This window comes from Haliotis asinina, chromosome 3 (assembly GCF_037392515.1).
Source record: "Haliotis asinina isolate JCU_RB_2024 chromosome 3, JCU_Hal_asi_v2, whole genome shotgun sequence".
NCBI lineage: Eukaryota > Metazoa > Mollusca > Gastropoda > Lepetellida > Haliotidae > Haliotis > Haliotis asinina.
This window is the reverse complement of record NC_090282.1, coordinates 71,479,881-71,500,850: the sequence shown is the minus strand read 5'-3', so window position 1 is coordinate 71,500,850 and position 20,970 is coordinate 71,479,881.

The window sequence follows — 20,970 nt, the reverse complement described above, 5'->3', positions numbered from 1 at the left end:
CCTGCTCTATTCATGTGTGTGCTTAACTTATGTCAAGGAATGCTTTCAAAATGTTTGTAATGCACATCTTTCTTTGTTTGAATAAAAAACACTGTCTCTTCAATTTGTGTGACGTGCTTGGGCACCTATTGTCATTCAGGCTGATTTCAGTTCTATCGATCTCAAGTCTACAATGAGGGCAGATCGATCAAAATGAAGAAAAAGTTTATTCTCCTAAATTAGTTCTTAAGCAAATAACTTTGTTTTCGTCAAGGTGGATTTGTACCCACTTGATTCAAGGATTAGAATAGGGGATCTCTTGACGCAGTCCAAATAGTTGCACGTAATTGCTTTTTACCGAGTACTTGGTCCCAACGCCAAGGCAGTATAATTTAATGATTGCAGGTCTTCATGTCACAACATTTGCCACCAATGGCCAAAATAACACAGCTTAGTGCGAAGTACAACAATATTTCTTCTTAGTATTGACACAGCAGGAGAAAGATAAGGGATATTTCTACCTGTAGTACATTTATGGTTACACTATGTATCAGGGGAATTTACACGCAGTACCAAACATTGAGTACGCGTGAACTAACCGTGCACAAAACGAACTTTACTATCAGTAATTCATTAGATCTTCATAATATTAGATCCGTGATTGAAACAGTAATAGTTACATTTCGATGGAAAATACGCATCGTTGCTATATCCAGTCATAACAACAATCACGTTTCAAAAGCAAACTCATTCACTTAAATTTAGTGAAAGGCAGGAGTAGCTAGTATGACCAAATGAAGCTGTTGAAAACTGGTGTATGAGTAAAATTATGAGCACTATATGATTTCAGATACACACCAAACAGCAAACTGTTTGCTAGACAATGGCTTCTATCAGCTGGGGAATGAACTGGGTCTGTGAAAATGTTGACCTACTTCTGTAGGAATCACGGATACGGAATACGGATGATATACCTCGCCTTTAAAGAATTTAAATTTACTTAGTTACAGTGCAAACGTTGAAATGCGCAATGACTGATACTTTCCTATTTCTTGTTAAAAGTTTCATTCTTGACAAAATTGTTTTCACTTTTGGCTGAATACCATTATTTATGTATGGAAACGAAAACAGTATACACGGTTTCCGGGTTTAGCCTCTTACTACTGTTCTCAGTGAAACATTTCTTTTGGAATTAATGATAAATCACCACTGCTGTCAGACCTTTGTTGTTGATTTCGTTCCTAAAACAAGCTGGACCAGGAAACTATTGACGACATGGTCATCTTGTCAGCATACGTGCAACGGTTGTGTACGTCCTTGGCGACTTTTTAAATTGCATTACATTTTTCAAAAATCTCCAAGATTATGATTTGCTTGAAGAATAAGATTATGGGGAGCAGAATGTGTGCAGCTGTTAAATCAATGTTTGTCAACGGAAATCCAGCCGTTCGCTGCGGAGATGCCATAACTGACATCCGTGTTTGCCTGATTTGCTCACACCAAGGATGTGTTCGAAGCTATTTGCTTTTTCTCTCTTTTTATAGAATACCAGTCGTAGATAATTCTGACGAGTATAATGTGACGCTGGCACAAAATAGGGTTATTCATGCTAGTCACAACGACTGCGAATGATGGCACATTTTGCTGTATTTCACTCGACTGAATTATCGCTTTATCTGATTTTAGCGACGAAATGCTCGTCTGAACTGTGGTTCAATCCGTGGTTTTAACTGACGTGTGATAGTCTGCAGGACTCTATACAACTACTCTAGAAATATATGCATTTACTTGCTCATTCACTCGCACAAGCATAATACATTGACTCTAGTATCTATTTGACACAAACACCTTTGAAGGACGGGCCAAATGCTGGTTGATGAATGGCACTGTAATCGTCATGAACTACTTCGGAATCACTCCTTACAGATAAAGAACAATTCGTCTTTCACTCTTTGAAGATTCATACTTCAATGAACTGACGCAAAGTCAATTCGTAAACATCATGCACCCAGGTAGACAATGTATCTAACGTCTAAGTGATACAGTTGTCCTGTCTCCTTATTAGTCTTCAGAAGTAGCTTGACATTCAGATGAATGCTACCATAGTGCATCTTCAAGCAGCAAATGTTTCATTACTCACAGATGATCCTGTTAGAAATACAGATATCTGTTAATATGGGGAACGACAATACATACACATGCTCACTTTCACTTTCAACATCTGCAAATGTGATCTACGTCATAGTAAGAACCTCATATTTCTAACAGAGCCACCTGCGAAGGTCCTAGTTGAAATTGGTCTTCAGAAGCCTATGCTTGGCGTAAGAGGCGACAAACTTGTAAGGCTTGCTGACTCGACTGACACGTCCCAGTTGCGTAGATTGATGCTCATGCCGTTTATCGCAAGATTGTTGGGTTCAGACTCGATTATTTACATACCACCGCTTTAAAGCAGGAATACTGCTGAGTGAGTAGCAAACAAACAATATAAATGAAGCATTGGTGATTTCGTCTAGCATTCAGATAAAGACAGGAGAAAATAGACGCTGGTAAAGACAAATTTTTAATCCCTTTCTCAGTCATTTGATGAAACAGCTTGTCTTTAAGTTGATAGTTCAGTTACGCTTTACTGTAATTTCTTTCGCGAAATGTCTGTAACATGTGCTGATAATATACTTGTATTACTTGTATATGGACCTGAGGCCTTAAGTACAATAAATATCTTTGACTTGGACTTGAGGTTATGTGTTAAGAGGCCACGTGATTGGTGAGTTGTAGACACAGAACAGAGCCAGACCGACAAGGAGTGTTTGTCTATTCAGATATAAGGCTGTATCCGGTTCTAAAGTAACACACACGACGTAGCAGTTTGAGACACTAACAACGATAACTCTGTAATTAGAATTCGATTTAACTTCCAACCCACATCCGGTGACATTTCAAAACGACCACAGTATGTGTCTAACTTTTTATGAACACAAACGCACACTGCATGAGTACACATGGTGGACAGGTGATTGGCCAGACAGGGCTTAGCGACGTGAATTCAAGGAAAGCAATTTCGGTCTAATCATCCTGGTAATAAATCAACCTGCCAGGACTTGCAAGGGGAGTCATTAGAACATGTCGCAACAGTCACACATATGTAGATAAACACGATCAAATTTAGAACAGCCACAAAGACATCAATCGGTGACATGTCACATGACATGCTTTAAATACATGTTTCCATGTGCGTCTGCTAGATAAGGTGATTATCTGTGCTTAAAGATACAAAAGGTCAGTTACAAGAATAGACATAGCAGCCAAACATGGTCCTAGAGGACGGAGGATTGATTAATATCTTTTAAGCTTGTGGTGGATGTGTCATTGTTTGTACAATACACATGATGTTAACTGTATTCATTTTAAAAACTGAATCACGTAAGAAAGGTTTTTCAGGCGTTTAAACATGTATGTAACAATAATTAATTAACAACCACTCGTCACTAAGTTGACATAATCCCCCACCGCAAATTATCAAATAAAACTTTCAAAGTAATAAAAGTTAAGGTCGTAGTTTAAGATGAAATTATATGCCAAATATAACACACACATAATTTAAAAGCTCACTTTGACCTTGACATAAATGTCATGGTGTATGAATATCAAATACAGATACAACTATGCTAGTGGCATGCAATTCAACTCTGTTAAGTGTTTGATAGCAGAACGCCAGTCATTTGTCGAGCGTTGAGCCTGTTGCTTTGCCACGAAAGACTGCTCCTGTCTTGGTGAATTGTGATGAAGAAAATACATAGATATGGTTCGCAATCCGAGTCAGTGATATATTTCACAAGAGGTTCTAAAGGTGCCCTTTCAAATGTATTATAACATCAAGCTATCGGGGTTGTTTTTATTTTGTTTTGTAATATTCCCTCTTCTCCTTCTCAATGATTTTATAGCGCCACTTTCCAGCCCAGCTGCTCCTAGGCGCTTTGTTTTTCCTCTATTATTGGGCGTCATTCGAAACGGCTTCTCGTATTTTCATTCTCACCTCCCTGGGGATAATACAACTCTTGCAGCGAATAGGCGCACCAACGTAATGTGACTATCACATCCTTACGAGGTACGCATTCACAGCTGGGTGGACGGGGACATATAGTCACAGTACTTTGTCGACATTTCCCGCACGTAGCTGCACCCGCAACGAGGTGTTTGCACGTATTCATGTCATGATCCTTTACCAACGGATTCGTTGTTTCTTTCAAGTGTCCTCGGTTGTGAAGAAGAAGGAAGAAACCTTTTTGGAGATCCTTTAGAAATTACTTCTGACTCTTAATTTTACGATACAACGTCACATACTTTTGCGTTGCAGGGTGGGATACAGGCAATCTAGAGTTTGAAAAGAGCCTCTAGTGGTACTGTAAGTTGTGCATACATATGATTATTGGACATCAATTATCAGATTCACAAGTCCAGTATCACCTTCATCTAATTACCTTCCTAGCAACGGATGCACCAAATGGCTGTTGATGCGTTTTAGGTGGCTGAATGTTGTGGCCACCTGCGTCATATCCCAGTTTTCAAATATTGTTGGCCTCGTTGGCGATACCTGCACAACAAGCAATGCGATCAACCCGTAAAGTGAAACTCTCGGATGTATGTATGTATGTATTCGTGCATGCCTTATGGATCCTTTTTAAAAGGTTAATATCGTGTTCTAATGTAAGTTAATGATCATGTGTAAAGGTTACACGATAAAGGGTAAGCTATTAAGGAAAACCCGAATAGAACTCAAATGTCATTTCTGTTCAAAAACAGTTCAGTTTGATAAAGTTGTTTACAAATTTGATAAGTGAAGTTAATGTTGGTTTTCACTTGAAGATATGTCATTTAATATAAATAGCCTTTTTTCGTCAGTATCTGGTTTCGTGAAACAGTATCTCAAAATATAGTCTATTATAAAGACGGTTATCTAGCTGTGTCCAATTATCCTGACTAATGGCATTCTAACATTCATCAAATTTTCAACTTAGAGTTATTTCTTACAACAGAAAATTCTGTATATAACCTATATTGAAAGACAGCTTTAGTCTTTAGCACATCTTCTACACTGCTAATAGTGAGTGCTTGAGTTAATATTCAACGTCACATCGGCAATATTTCATACACATCGTGACGAGAACATTTATATGTGCATTATAAAAACATGTGGAAAGTGGACAGTGAAATAACTAGAATATCACAATTAGCATTAAAACTAGCAGGGCATGGTAAAACTAATATCATTATGTGGACAATACCATATAAAAACAGGCTATAGATCGCCAACAACCGAAGGTGGCTCGCCATACTAGGGACTATATACTGCTCATATATTTCCTTTGCATTTGCTGCCATTTGGAGGTAATTCAGCCTTTCAAAATGATCGTTGAGCGTAGTTGACGTAATATGACAACATATATTGTAGACCTGAGGCCGAGATCAGAACTAATCACTTGTAATGAGTCAGTTTTGTATTATAGAATAACGTTTGATTAAGAACATTTATGAATATAAATTTAAGCATAATTTTGTCTTGAACATTACGATAAGATTGATGTCACTTGCATTGCAAATATCGTACATGAAAAGCATTCCTTTCCTGAACAAACTCTCTTGGAAATAGGATGAATCAATAAATCAGTGGGTTATCAGGGTGTTTCAGACAAAATATCTCTAACACTTTATCATTCCTGTATTTTCTGCAAGTTTTTCCAAATCCAAGACTATTGATTCTCTGCACAGATGAATTCTTTGTCGACCATAGTGAAATAGTAATGATGAATATTAGCACTCACGTGGAAGACTCTTGGGACTGGAAATATTACTGAAAAAATATCTATTGCAACTTAGGAAATCCGACAAGATGTTCAATTTTACCAAAGTTCCTCATCTTTTTAATATTATCTGGCACATAATTATAATGAAGTTAAAGAACATTTGTTTACGACATCATTAAAGTTATTTGGATAAGACACGAATGAAATGGTGTATAGACACGGTACCGAGTTGGCGATTTAATGGCTGTAATTTTCCAGTTGATTTTCTATTTAACTTACTCCTATCCGCTGACCTTTTTCGATCTGTTTTACGAGTTTATGTTACTCAAGTGGCTTGAAACTCAACATCAGACTTAATCCGAAAGACTGCAAACTGAACTTGACACCACAATAACGTTTTTGTTTGTTTGGTTGGGTTTTTTCTAGAAACAGTTGAATAGTGCTGTTCTCCATCGAGCCCATCCATATATACGTTGTTTTATCTACACTGGACAAAATAAAATAGGGATACTGATATTTTTAGGATTGAATGAGTGACTTAATATTTAACGCCACATCGGCTATATTTCAGCCATATCGTGACGGGTACAAATAGGATTATAAAGAATATGTATGCATTATGAAAACCCTTCGTAAAATACGTTGAGTATCACAATTCGACAATTCGAAAAACTAGCATGTGAAGTTAAAACTAACAGCACAATTTGGACAGGACATCACATAAAAATAGGCTACAGATCGCCAGCAACAGAAGGTAGGTCACCATACTAGGAGACATAGGGGCCTGTATCTATTCTACCTGCATGGACACTAGCTGGATTTACACCATCCCTTCAGGTACTGGCGCGTGTAGGGGAATTCATTTAAAACAACAAAAATACTACTTTGAACAAAATGGTAAGTGTAAAGTAGACTTTGAAAGTCAATATCATGGGCTTCATACATTGTACACACTTGACGAATAAACAATATAACAACTAAGCTACCCCCCATTTGGCTATGCTAAGGTGAAGATGTGGGTAACATTACAGTGATATCACACTTACAATTAATGCTGTTAAGTTACTCCCACACACGACTGACCCCTAACAGATGCATGGGCACAGTTAAGGCAGTACAGAGAACCAGTCTCCCCGACCTGCATTTGATTCTCGGTATGTTGTCATGGACATGGCTCATAGGTTTATTATGTGAACGATTTTTTTGTTTGTTTTTATTTATTTATTATTTTTGTTTTGGGTTTTTTGGTTTCTTTCTTTTACATTTATAGGGGGTGGGGGTGGTCTTTTCGTAATAATAATCATCTTATAACCGTACAACTGTTTAACTGAAGTCACAATATGGCTGCAGTGTTGCCAGTTACATCTAGGTGTTTATGATCCTCCTGGTTGCAAGCAAATATTTCTAATGGATTAATATTGTTAGTTTTGTAGTTATAGGCTGCTTTGATTGTCATGAGATGTTTCGAAACCTCAGGGTAAATTAATCAGATCAGATTCGACTATACAATCCCAACTCTTTAGGGGCATGTGTTTATGGATGAAGAAGTACGGTCAGACGCTGTTTAGGAATATTCAGGCAATATCATGCTTGGTACGACAGAAATGGACACATTGTCCTCATGCGGGGAGTTATGAACGAGTGACGAACGAGAGGTGCATTAAAGACGAACGACCATGATGTGATCTCTCGGGTTTCCAGTGGTTGATAAAACCAACTCTCTCGTCATAAATCACGTGCACATGTACCCATATATATAACACAAACAGGTTCTGACCAATAAATCGTACATCAACATTCATCTTCAACGGCTGAGCTCGAAATGAGACATCATCTCACCGTGTCAGGTTAATTATGGCGATAATTTGCGACCTCTCAAGTCCACTGTATGGTAATGAAATGAAGATTGTCCGTGACACCCTTGGCTTCTGTACTTTGTGTTATCCTGAAAGTGACAGGCTCATTACAACCTCATCACAGGTGAGGTCTTTGCAGTTCAAGGAGGCATTTAGGTCAACGATCTGACCTTCCGATGAATAGAGGTTGCTGCAAAAGAAACAAATTTCGTTGAATTTTTTTAATCCTGCCCTTTTGGAAACGTTATATTTCATAGAAAAAAACAAGATTGTTCACCTCAAAAAACGGAAGGTCCATACGTAAGTGCATCTGACAAAGGACAATAACATTCATGCCCGAATACCCTGCAAAACAGTCTACTTTTCTCTGTCTTCGCCAACATGGATTCCTGTGATACAACACGGACTTTGGTAAGCATGGGATCACGATAGTTGACGTGCTGGCACATTGTTCATGATTTGCTTGCATGTTTCCACTTAATTTACGCACTTAAGGTGTCACCAAACGCAAATATAATGGCAAAGAAAATAAAATATACAGGACAAAATACTGAAATAATAAACCAAAATTGCTGCCCATATGAATTCGTTTACAACTAGCGATTGTCAACTATTAGCAAATAAAATTGATACAACACTCAGCAACTATCTATTTAGTCTATAGAAAGTCATGATAACTCTGGTTAAAAAACCTAGAAATGATTCACACTGACGTGAATGTTGGATGATTGGAGCGAACCAGTTCATACTGTTCAATATCATCAACTTTCTATTGGATCATTCGAACTAATTACCGTGTGGGCACTATTCGGTTTCGGAATATCAGCTGAAACAACCGACTTGCCCATATATAGGCATGAGTCTTTGTAGTATGGGTAAGAGGCAAGTAATGGGGATCGGGGACGGGTTGACACACGTCATTGTATCCCAACTGCGTAGATCAATGCTGATGCTGTTGACGCCGAGATTGTATGGTTCAGACTCGATTATATACAGACCGGCACTACACTACTATATAGATAGTTTATTGGAAAGTGCGGCGTAAAACTAAACCTAAACTCACTCACTAGTAATATGGAACAGATATTCACATTTATGACATTGTTATGACGTTCATACCATCGACACAGTCTCGAAACCTTTCGCCTTTATGCATACACCCTCAAAAAAGCGTTCATTTAGGCTATCGTCTGTTTGTTTTCAGGAAGAAAATTATATCGTATTTTTAGACTCTTCGCAATTCAAAGAAATATATCAAGTCAGCCAAAACACAAGTGTCATGTTTCTTAGTATCATGTCACATACATCTCTAAAAGTACACGGAAGAACATCGATGGCGTGTAATCAGAATAGTGTGAAGGTATTAAGAGTCTAGAAACCATCCTAGAGCCGGCAATTTGTCACATCGGCTCCCCCGACGTCAAATCCTACTAACGGGAGATGGGATGAAGAATATTAGCAATGTGTGGCCGCAGTGAGATGCTGACATTTGTAGTAGCCAGTAGAGATTTATATAGCTATCTCTTATAATGTCATCCCCGCCATCATGATACCATGCTGGGGGCCAATATGATGTATCGCGAACATGATGGCGTTTCCAGAGATTTCGGACTTTATACGTTTTCATAGACTCATTTTCGGTGCACAAAATCGATGTCCAACTTTATGTGAAAAGTTTCTCGACGACGTACTTAAACCGTCGGGATTTGATACTGGATATTAGGAGCATTCAGTGTGATATTTCTAACTGGCCACCCTCAGTGAGGGGATTTTGTTTAATTTTACGTTAACAGAATGCTTACCATCAAGTTCAAATGGACAATCGCTTTCACGGTTTTAAGGAATAAACACACTGGCTCTCCACCATTACTCCTATCGTTTCTTCTTTGACACGAATATCAATACATACATGTCGATTGGTTCAGTCTCGTCTCTTGGCATTATGTTAAATAGCCTTGATGACGAACGTTATGAGTACTACACACAATAAGAATCGAACACGACTTGAGAATCTAGTTTTGACGTTTATCTTCGTGTCAGACAACTTGTCAGAGACATATATTAAGCAGCAGTAGAAGCATTTTATACACGTGCTGACGTAACGGATTCCAAAATTTGAGAACCGTCATGTTACTTTCTCGTTACAAAATAACTCTCTACGTACATACGATCTGAACAAACTACTGGAGCATGCGCCGAGTACAGTAACCACAACCGACTGTCTTTATTACAGTAAATAAGAGTTTGAGTTAAGTTTTACTCAGCAAACAGTAAATCACAACAATAATATGACCCTAAGCTCTTGTAGCAACAACACGTATACAATCACAAGTACCCATAAGAGGGCTTTAATTGTGTAATTGTTACCAAAACATGATACTAATGTAAAACAATAACTGTGCTTAATAAAGTTCAATAAATGAAAGTTACTGCCGACTGCCAACTTATTCTCCGTCGTGATTCGCCATTTTATAAATGCACCATCCACGTTTTGGACGTGTGCTTTTGTTAGGAGCATGATATCCATTCTCCTGGTAGTTACGCCGCCATATAGCTGGAATAATGCAGAGTTCGGCGTAAAACTAAACTCACTCACTCACTCTTGGTAATTGACATCACAGAAAGACATTTTGTCTGTCAGTTGCTGATTATTGAAAAATAATTTTCATGGAATGCAAAGTGATGCCAACAGGAGTGACTTAACACGATGTTGGTTGGTTTTGTTGTTTAACGCCACGCTCAGCAATATTTTAGCACTATGGCGCCTTCCTTAATTAATCGAGGCTGGACCAGACAGTCGAGTAATCAACAGCATGAGGCATCGATCTGCACAACTGGGATATGATAACTAATGTCAGCGAGTCTGACCACACAATTCAATTAGTAGCCTTTAACGACTGTTGCCACAATTGTACACAAAATCAGGACTAAGGAGACAGTCGTTTTGTTCTAACTGACTGAATAAACGTATCAGAGTACAATATGGTTTCAGATAGGGCCACTCAAACACAATACAAAACTTTCTACCTATGGACATATCCATCAATACACCCATTCCTTGTTATATGAGTACAGTTAACAAAAGGTCCGTAAAAATGTACTTATTCTGGTCACTGTTTCACAGATATGACGAAACAGCACGTATGAATGACTCAAACTTAAAACTCGTGTGTGAAAATTACTCAGCTATATTTCCGGTTAAAAACGGATGTACTTCAAGGTTGTTCACCAGTCCTTTCCTGTTACTCAAAATAGGAGTAACCATTGGGGATCATCATGTGTAGCTCACATTGCGTAGAAAAACAAATTACACACACTTGAAAGCCTATTAGCTAGGTCCTTTTCTATAGATGAGAAGTCTAGGGATCGTATTGAACATAGGGTACGGAGTTAGTCTGCAAAAATAAAGCATAAGATTTCTAAGGTAATCTAGAAGTAAGCATGTGGTATAACATAAAGCTGTTATATAAGAAACATGAAACTTGTAATTGAATGTAAAATGCGAAACCCAATTTTAATACAAACAGCTGTGGATTTTTAAAGACATCAAAGTGTACCCAACAATGAAGATTTCATCTCATTATCTCTTCGCCAAAGATATCTACCAACAAATATGAGAAACCCATGTAACAGACGAACATTTGCATTATGGTATTTAGGACACATATGTCACCAGAATACTATCTGTTCGATGGTAGTTTTAAAAACGTATCCCCGGTAAAAATTAGATGCAACTATAGTACACACTTGGCTGAAGTGCGCAGAAACAAAAACATCAGCGTAGGAAAATTGTGAGCAACGTGAACGTGGTTGCAGATGAGTTTCTTTTTTCGGTTTCCAAAACAAAACTATCACAGAAGAAAATATTTAGAATTGCCTTTACAAGTACATCCATGTTACATAATTAATCATAACAATCATAACGACGTCACGACAGCTGATACTTCTAAGCTTAAAACCAGTCGTGGCACATAACGTCATCTCTGATGTGAGTCAACCATCCATATTATAGCTACCTTTCGCATAATTACCAAACGGAATACGTCTCTGATGTTAGCTAAGATTTACTCGTTTGTGCTGGCGTTTTGCTTATTAAATGAAACCCGTGAAGGTTAGAAATGCGTTTCGGCAACCTACTTTTGGGGTCAGAGACGACGAGCCGAAATACGTGATCGGGTTCACTGACTTGGTTGATTCATGTGCCTCATGCTAGTGATCACTGGAATGTCTGGCCCAGCCGTGGTTATTTACCGATCTTTGTCATATAGCTGGAATATTGCCGAGTGCTGCGTTAAACAACAAACTTTACTAAATAAAAGTGCTCTCTTTGGTCAGTCTTTACTCTTACTCTTCGTGTTGACATCTATCAGTTACCATGTGAAAACTGTTGCATTGGCAAAAATAAACCTCCCTTCTTCATTTTACACACACAAAAATACGACAAGTCATGACAGTCATCAAAGAAAACAACGATGAGGATTTTTCATAAATGTACACAACGACAATCATCTCTTCCCGTCTCAGAATAGTGAACGGGACACTTGCCAAGGCGGAAGTGAGTCTTGGCTCCCAAACGGGAATATGATATTAATCTTACAAGATTCACAGTTTATTAATCTTCTGATCGATGTCACTAATTGTCAGTAGGTGTAGTAATCGAGGTTAATGTCGTTACATTTTCCATTGTAAAGGTTTGCGTTTTATTCAGGAAGAGGGAAATGTGTCCTGGAATGAAATTTTCAAGGGTTCGATATGTAGAACCGGGGCCCATGGTTTGGGGAGGCTTTTTCGGTGACCAACCAGAAAACAAGCCCACTAATGGTACACGAGCATTTCAATGCACAATGTCATTTGTACGCAGAAAGCCCTAGGAAACACTGGCAGCATAAATGTGAATTGACTCTAACAGCTTGGATATTGCTACATATTTTGGATCCACTTGGGCAACACACACACACAATACAGACAAACAAAATCAGCAAACAGAGGCTTACATGAGCATTTGTTTAGCATGATTTTACTTTAAAAGACTCTTTGGAAAGTACCACAATGAGCCCTTTTCGACGGGCATGCAATTACACATTTTAGCAATTTATGGCCAGTCAAGGTAGTAATTTACTTTTACACCCAGTGTCAGTTTATCGAGACGTTTTGAAAGCGTCTCGTGACTGCTCATTAGATTAAAAAGGGGGAAAACACCAATACGCAATAGTGTGTATGCAGTATGCTCTTTTTACTTCTAGTACATGAATGTCTTACGATGATTGCTCAAATGTTGTGCCGTCATATTGAAGACGTTTCCACATCCGATGAATGACATGTGAGAAAATGTTTGTTGTCCTATGTTTGTCATTATATAGAAGAGTACGATATGTTCCCGTATTTCTCTCAGATAAACAATAGACTTTGCCTATGCAGGTGTTTGTGCATGCTACCTACAAGGACAGCATAGTCTCGCCTGTTACTGTTTGATAACGATTCATCATATCGAACTGTGGGGCTAGTGCAAATGACTCATTAAGAAGAAGGGAGGTGATGTGAAGATATACATGTTCTTGATGGGTTTTCTTGAAAATAGATACTTTTGTAATTGTCATGAATTACCAAGTACACATGGCTATCAGAGTTTTGAGAAGTACACACAGTTTCTGGTCACAGTTAAAGGTCACATGCAACCAAAAAATCAAACATAATTAAAACACATTTATCACTTATTCAGGACACAGAATATACATTGCTGCTTTTAAAACAAATAAACAAAATTATAAGCGTACAATCGCGATTCAAAAGTGGAATATTTTGTACTTGGGCTTACTTCCCCCGAAACGAAGCCTTCGGGAGACTGGACCCAGTCATAGCGGGTGGATATGCACTCAAGTGTAACGACGGCTTCCGATTGGCTGTTTCATTTGCTGATATGCTGTTGGTTCATTGTGTGTACAGAAAGGTGATCTGTTTGATGGGCATTTTGGAAGTTTAGCCAGTCACAAGAAAGTAAAATTCTTTATGGATAACAACTTCTTTTTGTGTACTTGATGTGTCGTTTCAGTATGGATTCATATACTGTTGTCAAACAAAATCATATACAATAAAAGAAGTCGTTATCCATGAAGAATGTATATAGAGATGTTGGGTTTGGAAAATACATGTGCTCTGAATTTGCGCTCGATCCAATAAAAAATCACGTCAGTAGAGATAGTAAACTACTGCGTGGCTGGAATCCGTCATTCGTCCAAGTACAAAGCAGGACTTGAAAGTGTCAAGAGTTTGCACCAGTTTCCGTCAGATCCAGTCATCCGAAAGAAATTAATGTAGTTTGTTTGCAGCCCACAGACATAAAAACATGTCATGTGTATCACACGTGCCTAATTACATAATGTGGCAGACACGGGACTCGGGTGCACTTGTTTTCTCTATGTCGTATAGTCTGATAGGTGTTAAGTTTAAATTGCATGTGGTCAATGATTGAAGCTGTGTATTGCATGTTGTCCTTAGCAGACAGACAGGCAGACATATAGGTGTGAATAAAGCAGACATTGAGCTTTCTCTGTGACAGAGGCTGCTTACCACAATCAACAAGTTTTTTTACGTAACGAGTAGATTATTTTATTTACTTGTTTGTGTACATACCCAAGATTGGACTACTGCTCACGACCTCAGACGCTGGGTTGTTTCAAGCTCCGCGAACCTATTCACTGCGCATGCGTTATGGACGCAGAGCAGCACAGTTGTTGAAACCAGTTTTTCCCCCCAGCGCTGGGGGGAATTTAGTGAAACGTTTGAACTCCGATTTCGCGGGCTTTTTTTTCATCGCGTTTTTTTAACTTTATAGGTTGAATTGGCATTTTTTATGATTTGTTTCGGTAAGTGCATACCGGAAGGTACCAGAATCTGCAAAGTTGTGTTTTACGTTGCATGTGACCTTTAAGGAAACTATGCTCAACAACAGACTGTGTATTCAGTAGAATAGGTGTACTTCATGGGTTTATGATTTTTTTGCAACTGAATCTACAGGCAAACGGTAAGATTGTGATAACATTTGGTACTTTGAGTCAGTTTCAAATCACTGTTCATATTATTTTTGCTTCACTGAAAATGATTTCATATTTACTCTCAGTGATGTATAAGTTCCAATATAACAATTCACTTTTCTTTCAGATGTGTGTATATTACGTTCATTGTTAGTGTATTAGTCCTGTGAAGATCCGGAGTATTATACGTTTTAAGTAACCACTGCTTACAATAAATGGTAAGTATGCTTGCCGTAACAGGCGAATAACGGGGTCGGGTCGTCGGGCTCGCTGACTTGGTTGACACATGTCATCGGTTCCCGATTGCGCAGATAGATGCTCATGTTGTTGATCACTGGATTGTCTGAGCCGGTTATTTACAGAACGCCGTCATATAGCTGGAATATTGCAGAGTGCGGTGTAAAACTAAACTCACTCACTCAGTCACCTCAAATCGAAGTATGTTTCTTCGAACTGAACGATTTCTCAATCTGCATGCGTTCCTAAATGACTGTGTGCCTTTCACCAGAACCTCAGTTCGGCGATGAAGATTGAAATCGTGATTTAAGTTTAACGTCGCTTATGGCGATATTCCAGCAACATCACGGCGGGGACACCAGAAATGGGATTAATAGATTGTACTCATGTGGGGAATCATGAAGGAATGACGACAAAACAGTGACTGCAGAAAGTTGAACGACCATGACGCTATCTCTTGGGGTTGTCAGTAGTTGATAAAACCACTCTTGCCCTCCACACGTCTACCTACACCACCACATAGATGAACAGCCTGCTTTAGATTACAAACATGTCAATAATCATATTCCCTATGGGTTGTTTTGTAATTGACACATAAATCATTTGATCGTTTAACTTGGAAAAATATATATTTCTAATATAAATGATACAACGAGTAATACGTTAAGAACTTATGCTACCTATAAAGAGGAATATCATATGCATGCTGAGTTTTATTTATTCAGCCACGTGTCTCGCTCTTATAGGCTTGCTTCAGAACTTTCATATTTGGATTAAATTATCTGGCTGTCTACTTGACTGCAAATGACCGAGCATCGCATGGGAGAATTACCGAAAAGACAATAAAAACGTAACAATCATAATTGTCTCAGAAGCGAAGCATGGCTTAATCTGGATATTGTTTGTACTTTGGGAACACAGCACACCTTTATGACACCATAGGATTTTGGGGATAGTTTCCGCATTTTGCGTTGGTGGTTGTGGTGTCAAATGATTTCACTATTTGAACTCTTAGGTTGTGAGTGGTGACACCAAGTCTGTATCAACGCCAGGTCGAGCTGCATGGTGACTGTTTAGAGTTGGAATCATCTGTATAATCATTGGGCATCTTGTCTCCACATTGGAGGAATGAATAGAGATATATGAGTTCATCGTGTAGTACACGTAGTTATCCTGTAGAATGTAAAAGAGCTGAAGACTCAAAGCTACCTTATTTCTACGAGTTCTCCTCTAATAGCTGTGATCGTTTTGTGCAACTGAATCCAGAGTATAAAGTGTTAATATGCAATATTCAGTCATGTGGTGACGGGAATGTAAGCATACTTACTCAATATATTAAGAATAAAAACCTGACATCAATGGACATTATAATAACCCAATGATCGCAGATAGCATTTAAAGGAATACATTTATACACAACAGCAGAGTCACTCAATATCTAAATTATGCATTTTAGCCCTCCCAGTTTGTCAGAAGTAGCTATCTACATCAACATTAATTTCAAGAACTATCTCAGTTTCCTTCTTATACAAAAAGAATTAAAAAAAAAACAAAATGCGAAATAGTGCTTTGAAATAGTTATCCCTGGTGATGGAATAATCAATAACTAGCAGAACCCTTTGATCGTCAAATTCAAAACCAGGTTTTGTTTGCTGAAATGCAAAAAACATCTGAGTGATAAAGATGTTGATTCAATGCTTAATTTTCAGGAAATTTGTTCAGTAAATGTGTTCATTCATATCTTTGAGGTAAATACGATCCATTTCATCAACTGAACTAACCATGGGGTATATATCACATGGACGTTATGAATAGCATATAACCATGAGTATACGTGCTGGGTGCTAAGATAAATACTTTAATTGCTGCACGTCAAGAGAATGGTTATGTAAAGGCAAAATTGATTTTCGTCTGTTAATGAGATAATTACACCGACAGAACAGAACATCTTTTGAATTTCCTTTTCCTTAATTTAAGCATTGCATATAAAAGTTTTGGATATTCATCGGAAGTACCGAATACTGAGAAGGAATAATATTTAAAAATTGTGAAGGAAAACATCCTGAGGATAATGTGCAACCCCTCAACCGGTACCCTCCAAAAAATACCATTCCACCAAATTCTAAATACTTCTTTACATATCAGTATCAATGTATATAGCACTTTGCAAATGTGTACTACACATTCAAAGTACATGGAATCTTTCCACTGTTTTTAATCGCAGTATATGTGTAATTTTATTGCATGGTTAGATGTGTCTAAATTACTAACGGCTGTAGGGATGGTGTGTAAATCTAGCTAGGGTCTATGCATGAACCAAATGTACTGTAAGTCACCATGATCCCTAGTATGGTGATTTCACTTCAGTTGTTGGCAACATATAGCCTGTTTTTATCTTGTATTGCCATCTATAGTGTTTCAGATTTAATTACTTAGTCTAGTTTTAAATTCGAATCTGTAATACCCTAGTTCGTTTACTGTAATTCGTTGATAGGATTTTGCAATTTACTATTAACTAACACGTATAAAATGAAATGTTCCCCTCACTGTATAACTGAAATATAGCCGATGTGGCGATAAGTTGTAAAGCACTCACTCAAATGTTTATCTTTTACATATCTAATGAATTAATATCTCTAAAGCATATATGTTTAATGTAATGACAAGACATGTGCCAACTACAAGTAAATACACTGTATGAAGTGCGTCCAGGAAGGTTTCTTTCCGTAGTTTTACAACCCCTATTACGTCTAACGTCATCAATGACGCAGAGCTGGGAAATATTTCTCAAGGGAACTTTCCAAGCTGGATTTAGCACGATCAAAAATGGCAAAAGACCTCTCTGACCCGTAGAGCAAGTTCCAACCAAACACTCTTTGGATGATGTTATTTTAGCTCTAAAGACAGTTAACTAGATCTCCGGGACGTTTCGTCCTTATTGCAGGGGTTAACTTGATTAAGTCCCAACGTCTTAAGAATATTTGTATCTGTCGATAACGCATCCCTTCGCTATGACAGTCATCAGCATCGCTTCATTCCGTTCCTATTGCTGAACTGCCACAAAAATTGCATTACAATTTGCTGCTATTGCTTGCCAATCCCATGCACCAAAGACGCCACATTCAGATTCTAATTCTGCCCTGAAGACATGATTGTAGTTGCTTGATGTAAACTTTTTTTGGTCTCATGATGCCGCTTGATTCGACAAACCATAGACAAGGAGACGTTGAACCACATTACACTCATGTGTCTAAAGAGCTGACAGGCAGATTTATTCCCAAAATGTATCAGGATATACCACTAACAGGTTTGGTGTTCGCAAAAGAAAATTTACATGATGTGTTGAAATCTACTGATCATGAGACAGGAAGTGATCAAAGTATCCCTACAAATATTAGACAGCACTATTGCTAGTGGATCCAACACATTGTGTGAGATCTGTGTTTGAAGCACACGAGCGAATTTCACCAACATTTAATCCCATTTATTATAAATTAAATATATTTCTGTTGACACCTAAATGTGCAACTTAATTATTTGCGACTCTCATACATCCACGTCTTACAAAAATAAGTAGATCTTAGTTACAGTAATGTCAGGAAAACATAAATCCCTAGCCCGATTATCAAGTTAGTATAAAAAATATGAACTTCCAATCCAACTGCAAATATTACAGTAGCTCGCCTGGAAAATGGCTTTTGAGTGTCAGATACCAATATTGACAGAGGGCCAGCTCCAAAGAGTCGTGCTCTTGAAACGTCGGGTTGATATCAGACCGGAAAATACTCCCCTGTGTGCTGAGTACATATTTATACTCATCATCTTCATCCCGCTAATGCGACACTTCACGATTTGATTTAATGACACATTAACATTATTATCCGAGAGTGTATTCTTTGAGCAAACTGTCATTCATACATACCTAAGATACGGACTGCATTCGGCACTGTTGTAAATATATATAGCACATGAACGAAAGAAATGCTTTTCTTACGCGAATGTGATTTTGACAATTAGAATTGACTTTTAGTTCTTACCGCCACAACAGTTGTCATCTTTGGTGATGTTATGATCCTGGTTCGACTGTTGAAGTTGTGAGAGATTTCCCGGTCCCTTTGTTGTGAGGAAAACTTTGATGGATTTCTCCAGATCTGTATGACAGCGATATATACGCAGGGTTGTTCAGACGACTTTGGGAATTGCTACGATGAATGAACGCTCGTCTGTCTGCATGCCTGGACCTTTCAAGGCCTTGTCATTGAACGCGCACCAGCCATCAACAATTATCAACCAGTACATCGACTCTATTGACTCTGTTGACATGTTAGGTTTGTGCCCCGATAATATTTTATACAAACCGTTTCTTTCATTCATTGTAACCTTGTTCATTGTTTATGCAATATATTACTGAATAATACAGACTTCTTTGTCTTATATTTTGCTGGTTTAAAGGGGTCTTACAAGCATTTGGCTGGCAATTTCTAAACCGTAACAATTTCAATTTTGTATTTTCAACGTTCATTTGTTTTCTTTATACAACTGCAATAATGTTGTTTTCCAACACTGCACTTGCCCTATTTACTATCGGCTCACTGCTTGTATCGATTATACACAAATTTAACTATGTTAAGACATTTCGTAACAAACGAAAATATGAATATGTTGAAACTGTTCCTATCAATCATCGAGCACACGTGTCACTTCGAGATTTCTTATACCACGTGCAGCCGTTTTTTTTTTTCCGTACAAACAATATATAATCTTTTCAGACTCTTTTCTTGCCTTCAGACTATTAAAAATATTTCTTGGATACACCCACTTTTAGTTGACATTATTGAATTACATAATGAATTTGCTACTGGCCAATACGACAAGTCTTTTGTTGGTTACCCAGCCGGCATTTCTCGGAACTCAATGGCTGATCTTTCTGCCAAGGCAGCAGTGAACAAGTCTGTGACACCACTTCTTATCCCCTACTCTGATTTTAAAGCTGATCATCAGATCTAATGCAGAATAAGTGGGGCAACCTAGTAGGTATCAATAAATTACGTGAAATAAAGCCTATATTAGTTACCCCTATTGGGTTGTCCGTCCAGATTTGGAGAGGTCATCATATTGGCCACATAGATATACACATGAATACCTGTTGAAAGGTGAGGATGCTCCTGTCTGCATCCTTTGTGATGAAAGAACAACGGTCAAGCATGGCTTGCTTGACAGTGGTGAATATTCCATGACAAGGGATAAATGTTTCACGTCACGAACTATGACTGATCTTTTACTAATAGCAGCTCTCATTTGATTAGTGCGTTTTCAAAAGAATTAGAGAGTGTACGTAAGTCCCAAAACATTCGAAGTAAATTACACCTTTCCACTGTGTAATCGTAGTATATGTATAATTTTAATGTATTGCTTGATGTGTCTAAATTGCTAACAGCTGAAGGGACGGTGTAAGTTCAGCTTGGGCCCATGCAGAACGCAAATGTACTGCAGGTCCACATGGTTCCAAGCACGGTGACCTGTCTCCAGTTGTTGGCAATCTATAGCCCGTGTTTTATATTGTATTGTCCTCTATAACGGTTTTAAATTCATTTACTAGTTTTAAATGGATATCTGTGATATGCTAGTGGTGTTACTGTCGATAACAGGGTTTCAAAATAATGCTCTTGATATGCAATGTAATTTTTTATCGTTCTCTTCCCGATATGGCTGTAATATTGCCGATGTGATGTTAAGTATTAACTCACTCACACACTAGCCACTCACACACAAAACAAAACATTTTGCGCAGAAGAAAATTCTTCCTTATTGTAAATGTGAATATATGACAAGGATGGGTCCATGTTAGTTTAATATGTGAATATTGAGATTATAACACGTAACGCGTCCCAGCGGGCGGCATGGTTTAAGAGTTAATGTTACATATTTCTCCAATGTGTATGCCCACCTTCAGCAACCAGAATAGTAGTATGACAATGAGCATTGAAGCATAATGTTCTGTAGCCTGTATCGGTGAATTTGCAAAACACATTGAACAGATATTTCGTCGTTTGAGGACGGGCA